The sequence below is a fragment of the Oryctolagus cuniculus genome, chromosome Y, assembly GCF_051225735.1.
Source record: "Oryctolagus cuniculus isolate XC-2025 breed Fujian yellow rabbit chromosome Y, ASM5122573v1, whole genome shotgun sequence".
NCBI classification, from domain to species: domain Eukaryota; kingdom Metazoa; phylum Chordata; class Mammalia; order Lagomorpha; family Leporidae; genus Oryctolagus; species Oryctolagus cuniculus.
In genome coordinates, this window is record NC_142889.1 from 686357 (window position 1) to 696453 (window position 10097).

Below are 10097 nucleotides of genomic sequence, written 5' to 3' on the forward strand. Positions count from 1 at the left end.
GCCATGATCTTGTTTTTTAACACATTCATCCAGTATATATCTTTTAATTGGATAATTTATACCATTTACGTTCAAGGTTACTATTGATAAGACCTGGCCTTGCATTTTTCCGTAAATATTCATATTGTTTGCACTGGATTGCTTTGTACTTTTACCAGAAGATATTCTGCCTACATTCTTTCATAATGATGACTATCTTCTGAGTTTCTCTGTTTAGCACATCCTTAAACATCATTTGTGAGACTGGACTAGTGTTGACAAATTCCTTCAGTTTCTATTTGTTATAGAAGGTCTTTATTTCCCCTTCATTCATAGCTGAGAGCTTTGCATGACACAGTATTCTGGGTTGACAGTTGTTTTATTTTCAGACGTGGACTATGTCTCTCCATTCTCTCCAAGACTATAGGGTTTCTGATGAGAAATCAGCAGTGATTCTAATTGGAGCTCCGTTGAAGGTAACCTGGCGTTTCTCTCATGCACATTTTATAACTTTTTCTGTATTTGTTACTGCTGAATTTTTTGACTGCAATGTGTCATGGTGAAGATCTTTTCTGTTAATGTTATTAGGAGGAGTTCTATGTACTACCTATATTTGGATGTCCCTTTCCTTCTCCAAATTAAGGTAATTTTCTGTTGTTATTTCACTGAATAGGCCTTCTAATCCATACTCTCTTTCCACAACTTCACGAACTCCTAAGATACTTATGTTGAGTCATTTGATGTTATCCCATAAATCTCCAAAACTGTTTTTAATGTTTCTAATTTCTTCTCTCTCTTTTTTTTTTGTCTGAGTGAGATATTTCCAAAGATTTGTCTTCTAGCTCAGATATTCTGCATCACCAAGTCTGTTGTTAAAGCTTTCCACTGGGCCGGCGCTGCGGCTCACTAGGCTAATCCTCCGCCTAGCGGCGCCGGCACACCGGGTTCTAGTCCCGGTTGGGGCGCCGGATTCTGTCCCGGTTGCCCCTCTTCCAGGCCAGCCCTCTGCTGTGGCCAGGGAGTGCAGTGGAGGATGGCCCAGGTGCTTGGGCCCTGCACCCCATGGGAGACCAGGAGAAGCACCTGGCTCCTGCCATCGGATCAGCGCGGTGCGCCGGCCGCGGCGGCCATTGGAGGGTGAACCAACGGTAAAGGAAGACCTTTCTCTCTGTCTCTCTCTCTCACTGTCCACTCTGCCTGTAAAAAAAAAAAAAAAAAAAAAAAAAAGCTTTCCACTGTATTTTTGACACATTGAGCTCCTCATTTCTAATAGCTCAGTTTGATTGCTCTTCAAAATCTCTACCTCATGGCAAAATTTTTCATCATGTCATGTATGGATTTCTTTAACTCATGCTTCTCGGTAACCCTGTGATCATTCTTTTGAATTCCTATTCAGACATTTCATCAATCTCTTCATTGTCACATTCTGATATTGAAGTATTGCTGTGTTCCTTTTGGGGAGTCGTATTATCTTCCTTTTTCTTGTTTCTTGTATTTCTGCATTTATTTTTAAGCATTTTTGGAAATACTTGTTGGTTTTCTCCTCTATGGACGCTATCTTTGAACTATGCTTCCATGGCTCAGTGGAGTGTTTTCTCCTTCAGTTAGTATCCGGAGGTGTGTACTGGGTGGAGCCAGAGAACTCTGGTCAGTTTTCAAGTCGGAGTGAGAATCTAGGGTGACACCCAACTTGTGCCTGGTAGATCTCTAATGTCAGCAGAGAGGGTATGATGAAGTCTGTTGGTGCAGTCACAACCTCAGCTTCTCACTTCCAATCTGATCAGTGACCAGCGTTAGACCACAGTTGGTACAACCACCACCCATGCTGCTACACGAATCACACCAAGGATCTGTGCGGTCTTCAGTGTCAGCAAGGACGCACTCCAAGCTGTCAGGGAGCTCTGAGCCTCTAATTCCAGACAGAGTGATTGCCCAGCTACACCCCACGCCCTACATACAGTCACAGAATTCCCACAGTCACAGCATGCAAGGCTCCTGCAGTCATGGGCTGCAGAAGATCCACTCAGCCCGCAAGCCTGTCTTCCACAGAGTGAGCAGAAGCGTTCCCAGAGCCAACTGCCTATGGGTGCCCTTCCTTGGCAGCTTGAGCCCTGGAGCCCGTGAGATGCCGAGAGGATTGGAGAACCTCACAGACCTACGTGGGTGCCCAACCACCCATCAAATCTCCCAGCCAGACTCAAAGTCATGGGAAATACAGATTATTCCCTCTGGTAAAATCTGGCCACATGCCTGACCAAGAACCACCACAGCCTCTGCTGGTCTCCATCTGGCACCTTCTCCCCATGGGTTGCCAGACACTTTTTCGGGGGGATGGAGAGGAAGAAATGTGTTTTTCTTTTTCTGCATTAAGTGGGTACCCTGTCCCCTACTAGGGCTTCAGTCCAAACTCGAAGTCTCAGTAGGTCTCAGCTACTGGTGTGTCCTCCAGCATCCTGCTGCAGGAGTCCCGCGTGGTGTCTCTGCTCACTGCTGCATGTCCGCACCTTGTCTCTCCAGCTCTTCCCAGGAATGCACTTCCTCCACATTTCTTCTGCTGTCTTCCCCTGGTCTTTTCCCTAATCAGCCACCCTAGAACCCCCAATTGCTCACCTTTCTGATCAAATGTAGTATATCTTGGCGCTTTGACTCCAGAACATAGCTTAATGCATAAAACCTGATATTCATATTAGAGTTTTACTTACAAAGCAGTTTGACATGGAAGTAGAATGCATATATTTTTAAATATATTTGAATTTCCTAACTTTTAATACTACATTGTATATCTTCATATATACATGTATATGAGGATACTTCAGAAAATTCTTGCTGCTAATGTATAGCCTGGGCGGCATGGCGAGGGTTCAAGTGGTTGGTTCCCTGCAACCAATGTGTGACACTTCAGTTGAGTTCCTGGTTCTCAGCTTCAGTCCTAGCCAGGGGTTGGTGCAGGCACTTGAGGAGTGAAAAAACAGATGAGAACATTCTCTCTTCTTCTCTCTGTCCCTGTTTCTCTGTATCTCTGCCTCTCAAATAATAATAAAAAAAAAAAAAACATTTATTTTTAAAAGTTCATGGACCTGAAAAATTTTACACAGAGATAAAAATGTATCTTTGTGTAAAATAATTTGAAAGTCATGCATAGTTTTTTCATGATGCATATTTCCCGTGAACTTCATTTGAAGGTCCCTTGTTTCACACGCACACGCACACACACACACACATACACACACACACACATATAAATCTAAATTCTAGCATCAGGATTCTGTCACCATTCAATAAATTCTTCTCCCGCCTACTGATCTGCTTTCTAACTATCTCTAGAATTTCCTAATTAAGTTAGCAAGCAATTTTTCAAAACATGTATCTTCCAAAATTTCTCAGGAAGCATCACATGACACATCTTTAGACCAGCCAGTTTATTGGACTGAAAAACACAGAAACAATTTAAATAGAGCTTGAGTTCACTGTGATTTTTTTTTTTTTTTTGACAGGCAGAGTTAGTGAGAGAGACAGAGAGAAAGGTCTTCCTTCCGTTGGTTCGTTCCCCAAATGGCCACCACAGCTGGCGCTCTGCGCTGATCCGAAGCCAGGAGCCAGGTGCTTCCTCCTGGTCTCCCATGGGGTGCAGGGCCCAAGCACTTGGGCCATCTTCCGCTGCCTTCCCGGGCCACAGCAGAGAGCTGGACTGGAAGAAGAGCAACCGGGACAGAATCTGGCGCCCCAACTAGGACTAGAACCCGGGGTGCCAGCGCCGCAAGGCGGAGGATTAGCCAAGTGAGCCGCGGCGCCAACCAAGTTCACTATGATATAAGGAGGAGTTGCCAAACCACAAAATTGTGAGCTGCTAATTTTAAACTAGTAGTATGTATATTTGTGAAGCAGAAGGCAAATGAATTAGTAAGAATATAAAAGGAAGAGAAAATATTTTTCTAGCAGCATTTCACCCCCTGTTAGATATCTGTTACAATAGAATAGACATTATAGTCAAAAATTGTCAGAAAATGTCACAAAGCCATGGTCTATTTCTAAATTGCCCCTAGCACTGGTTCTACTGAGCTTGGAAAGAAAATTGTTAGTTTTCAGTGTATGATAGAAAGCCTAAAAATCCCAGCATCTGGCAGATTCACTGTAAAGACACTTAAAAGGAGATTTGTGAGGAAAAGGAAATATGTGTTCTTTTAAGTCCATTCTTTGGAACAAACTTTGTGTTCTGTTATTGCAAGAGGTTCAGGGGGACCTCCTTTTACTTATGCTCTGTAGACCAAAAGCAACCAGTGGATTCCTTCCACATAATATCAGAATGAATCAACAAGATGGTTTTGAATAGGGATGACATCATGGAACAGGAAAAATTAAACATATTTCTGAGAAGAATTTGTAATCATCAAAGAAAAAAGGAAAGTGAAACAAAATCTGTCCAATATATATAGGTAGACAAAAGAATTAAGTTGTTCAAAAAATAAAACTCTCTAGCTTCCCAGCCCAGAAAACTCTGGAGTTACCAAGACATGCAGTTTGGCCACAAAATCACATTTGTTGATTGCTTTTTCCTATACACACATGCAGAAAACAATCTCTGACTTCTAAAGTAACAGAAAAACTTAGAATCAGTTATATGCGTGTACAAGTGTGTCCGTGTGTGTGTGTGTATGTGTGTGTACGTATGTCTGTCATGGGTGGGGAGAAGATAAAGACAGATACTTTTTCAACATAATAACAATTTTCTTCAACTCCGTTAAGTTGTAGTTGTGGCCTGGGCTTTTTTATTTCTCCGAAAATTATACTCCTCATCCAGCACCTAACATGGTTCCTCACCAGTAGGCATGTACTAAATATTTGCAGGATAAACGTTATCTTTGTTGAAATCCTGCCAAAGAAGTGCTTGTCTGAAGAGGACGTTGGCACACTGCTCAAGAGATACTCAGAGGAGCAGCAGCAAAGAAGTTATCAGTTTAAACAGTGTGTCAGGAGTTCTAGTTTGAGAGCCTCATCCATGAAGATCCAGCTGATGCAGGTCTGGAGGGCTGAGTTGACTTGCCAGGACTCCTGACAGAACACAAGGTTGCCTATAAAATAACTCATCCCAAGGAAACAAAGATGAACTGGGTGCCCAAATCACATCCAAGGAAAATGTCTCTGTGTGAAAGCAGAGGGCACAATTTTGAGTGTGTGTGGGCCGGCGCCGCAGCTCACTAGGCTAATCCTCCACCTTGCGGCGCCGGCACACCGGGTTCTAGTCCCGGTCGGGGTGCCGGATTCTGTCCCGGTTGCCCCTCTTCCAGGCCAGCTCTCTGCTATGGCCAGGGAGTGCAGTGGAGGATGGCCCAGGTGCTTGGGCCCTGCACCCCATGGGAGACCAGGAAAAGCACCTGGCTCCTGGCTCCTGCCATCGGATCAGCGCGGTGCGCCGGCTGCAGCGGCGGCCATTGGAGGGTGAACCAACGGCAAAAGGAAGACCTTTCTCTCTCTGTCTCTCTATCTCACTGTCCACTCTGCCTGTCAAAAAAAAAAAAAAAAAAAAATTTTGAGTGTGTGCTGCTGGAGCTGATGTCAGAGAGACAGTTAGTATTTAACACAATTAAGATCCAGGACTTTGGGTATGATATCCAACCCCACCGGAAGTGGTTCTCTGATATCGGGCAGATTCCTTAGCCTTGCTCAATTTCTTTGGCTGAAAGATTGGGCCATTACTTCTATGGTTTCGGACAAGTTGAAAAACCACCTCCTACAAAAGTAAAAGGAAAATTATAAACTATTGATGAAAGAAATCATCCAGGGCAAAAAAAAAAAGGGAAAATTTTCTTGCTCATGGATTGGAAGAATTACTAACATTAAATGTATATACTATCTAAAGCAATCTACAGATTCAGTGCAATCCCTATCAAAATGCCAATGACATTCTTTACAGAATTAGAAAAAGATATCCTAAAATTCACATGAAATCAAAAAAGACTGAGAATAGACAAAGTGATTCAGGGGGATGGAGAGAGAGGGATCAAGCTGGAGTCTGGAGGCATCACAGTATCTGATTTCAAAGCTGCAGTAATGAATATATGTTATGGCTAGCATGCCACCTGCTACACTGGCATTTCATATGAGCACTGGTTTGAGTCCTGTCTGCTCTTCTTCCAATCCAGCTTCCTGCTAATGTACCTAGGAAAGTAGAAGAAGATGGCCAAAATACTTGGGTGCCTGCCACCCACATGAGGGAACTGGATGGAGTTCTAAGATCATGGTTTTGGCCCGGCCCAGCTCTGGTTGATGCAGTCATTCATTTGGGAAGTGAACCAGCAGATGGAAGATCTCTCTCTCTCTCTCTCTCTCTCTCTCTCTCTCTCTCCTTTTCTCTCTAACCCTGCCTTTCAAATACATAAGTAAATCTTTTTAAAACATATAGCATGGCACTGGCATAAAAACTAGCACAGAGATAAACGGAACAGAATAAAGAGCCCCAAAATTAACCCATGTACATATAGTCAACTGATTTTTGACAAAGGTACTAAGAACATACGTTGGAGAAAGGATAGTCTTTTCAATAAATAGTGCTCAATGCATATATGTTAAAGAATAAAGTTAAATCCCTGCCTCTCACCATATGCAAAAATCAACTCAAGATGTATCAAAGATTTAAAAGTGAGACCTGAGGGCCGGCGCCGTGGCTCAATAGGCTAATCCTCCACCTTGCGGCGCCGGCACACCGGGTTCTAGTCCCGGTCGGGGCGCCGGATTCTGTCCCGGTTGCCCCTCTTCCAGGCCAGCTCTCTGCTGTGGCCCGGGAGTGCAGTGGAGGATGGCCCAAGTGCTTGGGCCCTGCACCCCATGGGAGACCAGGAGAAGCACCTGGCTCCTGGCTCCTGCCATCGGATCAGCGCGGTGCGCCGGCTGCAGCGGCGGCCATTGGAGGGTGAACCAACGGCAAAAGAAGACCTTTCTCTCTGTCTCTCTCTCTCACTGTCCACTCCTGCCTGTCAAAAAAAAAAAAAAAAACATAAAAGTGAGACCTGAAACTATGAAATTGCTAGAAGAAAATGTTGGGGAAACACTTCAAGACATTGATGTAAGAGATGACTTCTTGGGTAAGATAACCAAAGTTCAGGCAACAAGAGCAAAACTAGACAAATGTGATTATGTCACACTCAGAGGCTTCTTCGGATCAAAGGAAACAAGCAATAGAGTGAAGAGACATCCAACAGACGGTAGAAAATGTTTGCACGCTACCTACCTGGCAAGGGATTAATATCTAGAATATATTAGTAACCAAAAAATTCAGCAATAAAAAAAACCAACCAATCCAGTTAAGAAACGGGCAAATGGCCTAAAAAGACAGTTCTCAAAAAAAGAAATACAGATGGTCAAAAATATTGAAAAAATGCTCAATATCACTAACCATTAGAGAAATGCAAGTCAGAATCACAATTAGACATCGCCTCACCCCTGTCACAATGGCTATGATGAAAAAGTAAAGAATGCTGGTGACGATGTAGTGAAATGGGAACTCCTATACACTGTTGATGGGAAAGTAAATTAGCGCGGCCACTATGGTAAGCAGTGTGGAGATTTCTTTAAATACTAGAAATGGAATTGCCACATGATCCAGCAATCCCACTACCTAGTATATACCCCAAAGACTCAAACACAATGAATCAAAGAGATATCTGCACCACCATGTTGATAGCAGCACTGTTCACTATAGCCAAAATACGGAGTCAACCAAGATGTCCGTCAGATGAATGGATAAAGAAAATGTGGTGTATCTACACAATGGAATCCTATTCAGCTATTAAAAAAAAAGAATGAAATCTTGTCATTTGCAGAAAAGTAGATGGAAACGGAACATCGTGTTGAGCGAAATGAGCAGGACACAGAAACACACAGATACTGCATGTTTTCCCTTGTTTGTGGAAGTTAAAATTTTAGAAACAGCTCAATCTGAACACAGAATTTTGATTACTAAAGGCTGGGAGCAATGGAAGGGAAAGGGAGATTTAGATAAAACAAAATAGGTGAAACTAAATGTAGTTTATTAATTGTGAAAAATATGCTAATATGAGAAGTTAATCGGGGAAACGGGGTGAGGGGTATATGTATTACCTCACAATTTCTGTTTCATAAATATAATTATGTCACAATTTTTTGTGCATTTCTGAAATGTTTTTAAAAGCAACATAAAAAATCAATCGCATATAATTTAGTGTTACTAGCAATGCCTATGCAACAGCCCGAGAGAGAACTAAAGGTGTAAAATGCCCTAAGAAGCCCAAGGACAAATCTGTCACAAATGAGTGGGAAATGAAAAAGCAGCTGGTTTCCTGCAGTGCAAGACAGCAGCTGCAGCAATGGAAGGTACGTTGAGGGGCAGTTTTAAAGTTCTATTATTTTTTCCATTCATGTTACCTTAAGGCTATCATTACCTGTTGCAACACAGGCAAAATCTGGGCTATTGAGGATCTGTGTGATCCCTAGATGCTAAAGAAATCTTTCTGGGACAAACAGCTAATGAAAACAAGTACAGGCTGCCAAGGGGAAACTAGGAACTCCACAGTGTGGAGACCCATAATAAATCACAATGCTGGTATGTGTCTGTGATATGATAGAATGAGAAATTTATTTCTATGATATTTTTCCCAAAAAGCCATATCCCTATTCTTAGAAAACATGAGGCAAGCACAAATTGAGGAACATTCTACTGTCTGACAAATACTCTTCAAAACAGTCAACATCATAAAAAAAAAAAAAAACAAGGAAATTCAAGAAACTCACAAATGAGTACATAAGACAAATCAATGTGGCATCTTATACATAAAAGAGAAGTTGGTAAATTTGTTGAAATAAACTTTGAATTAAAACCTTGATTATTGTGAAGAAGCCAATTTTTCTGACATTAATCTGTAAACTCAACGAAATGTCTATAGAAATTATATAATCTGAAATTTCTATGAAGAAATCATGCAAAAAGAGCTGTTCAACTTTTGTAAAGCCTAGCTAAATTTTAAATTATCCCAATCCCATAGTAATAAATACAGTAGGATATTTGCCAAAAATTCATGCAACTAGACTGTGGGGAGCAACCGAGACTAGACTAAACTACTGGAACTGCTAAGACTATGCACCTGCTCTCCCACAACATGGCGCTGAGAAGGGAGTAACAGCTTCTACACAGCTGCCTCCAGTTCAACCAATAAACTGGGGGACCTGCTCCTGATTGGAGGAGAGCAGCGTACTCGGCGTGTGGGCAGCCGAGTTGGGATTGGCGGAGGAGGACTATAAAGGAGGAGAGAGACGACATGCACCAGGAACCCTTGAGGAACCCCTGAGAGAGCCGGCCGGCGGTGTGCCGCTCCTCCGCGAGTGGGGGAGCGACAATAGACCAGTGAAACGAAATAGAGACCCTACAGACAGACCCCACGAATATATTAAAACTAATAGCTGAAAGGGCACCATAGCTAACATAGGGAACAAAAACTGGCCTTTTTACGGCCTTGAGGAAGAACTGGCTTGCTATACAAAGAAACATGCTTGATTTTCATGTACCATATACAAAAAAAAAAGCAAAAATTTGATTAATTTGTCAAAAAAGTATCTTCTGTGAAAGTTAACACTAAAATAATAGAAGATAATGTAGGAGAATATATTTGTGGAAGAGTTTGGGGGAAGAAATTCTAAACCAAAACAGCACAGGCCATAAAGCAAAAATTTGATTAATTTGTCAAAATTAAAAATCTTTTTAATGAAGAACATCACGGAGAAAACCGAGGAGGTGAGAGATGAGTACACGATTTCGGGGCTCCTCTCAGAAACACCCCAGTGAAACTCAATTTTGTAGTTCTTATTTTTTTTTATTTTTTTATTTTTATTTATTTATTTATTTTTTTATTTATTTGACAGGCAGAGTGGACAGAGAGAGAGAGACAGAGAGAAAGGTCTTCCTTTGCCGTTGGTTCACCCTCCAATGGCCGCCGCGGCCAGCGCACCGCGCTGATCCGATGGCAGGAGCCAGGAGCCAGGTGCTTTTCCTGGTCTCCCATGGGGTGCAGGGCCCAAGCACCTGGGCCATCCTCCACTGCACTCCCTGGCCACAGCAGAGAGCTGGCCTGGAAGAGGGGCAACCGGGACAG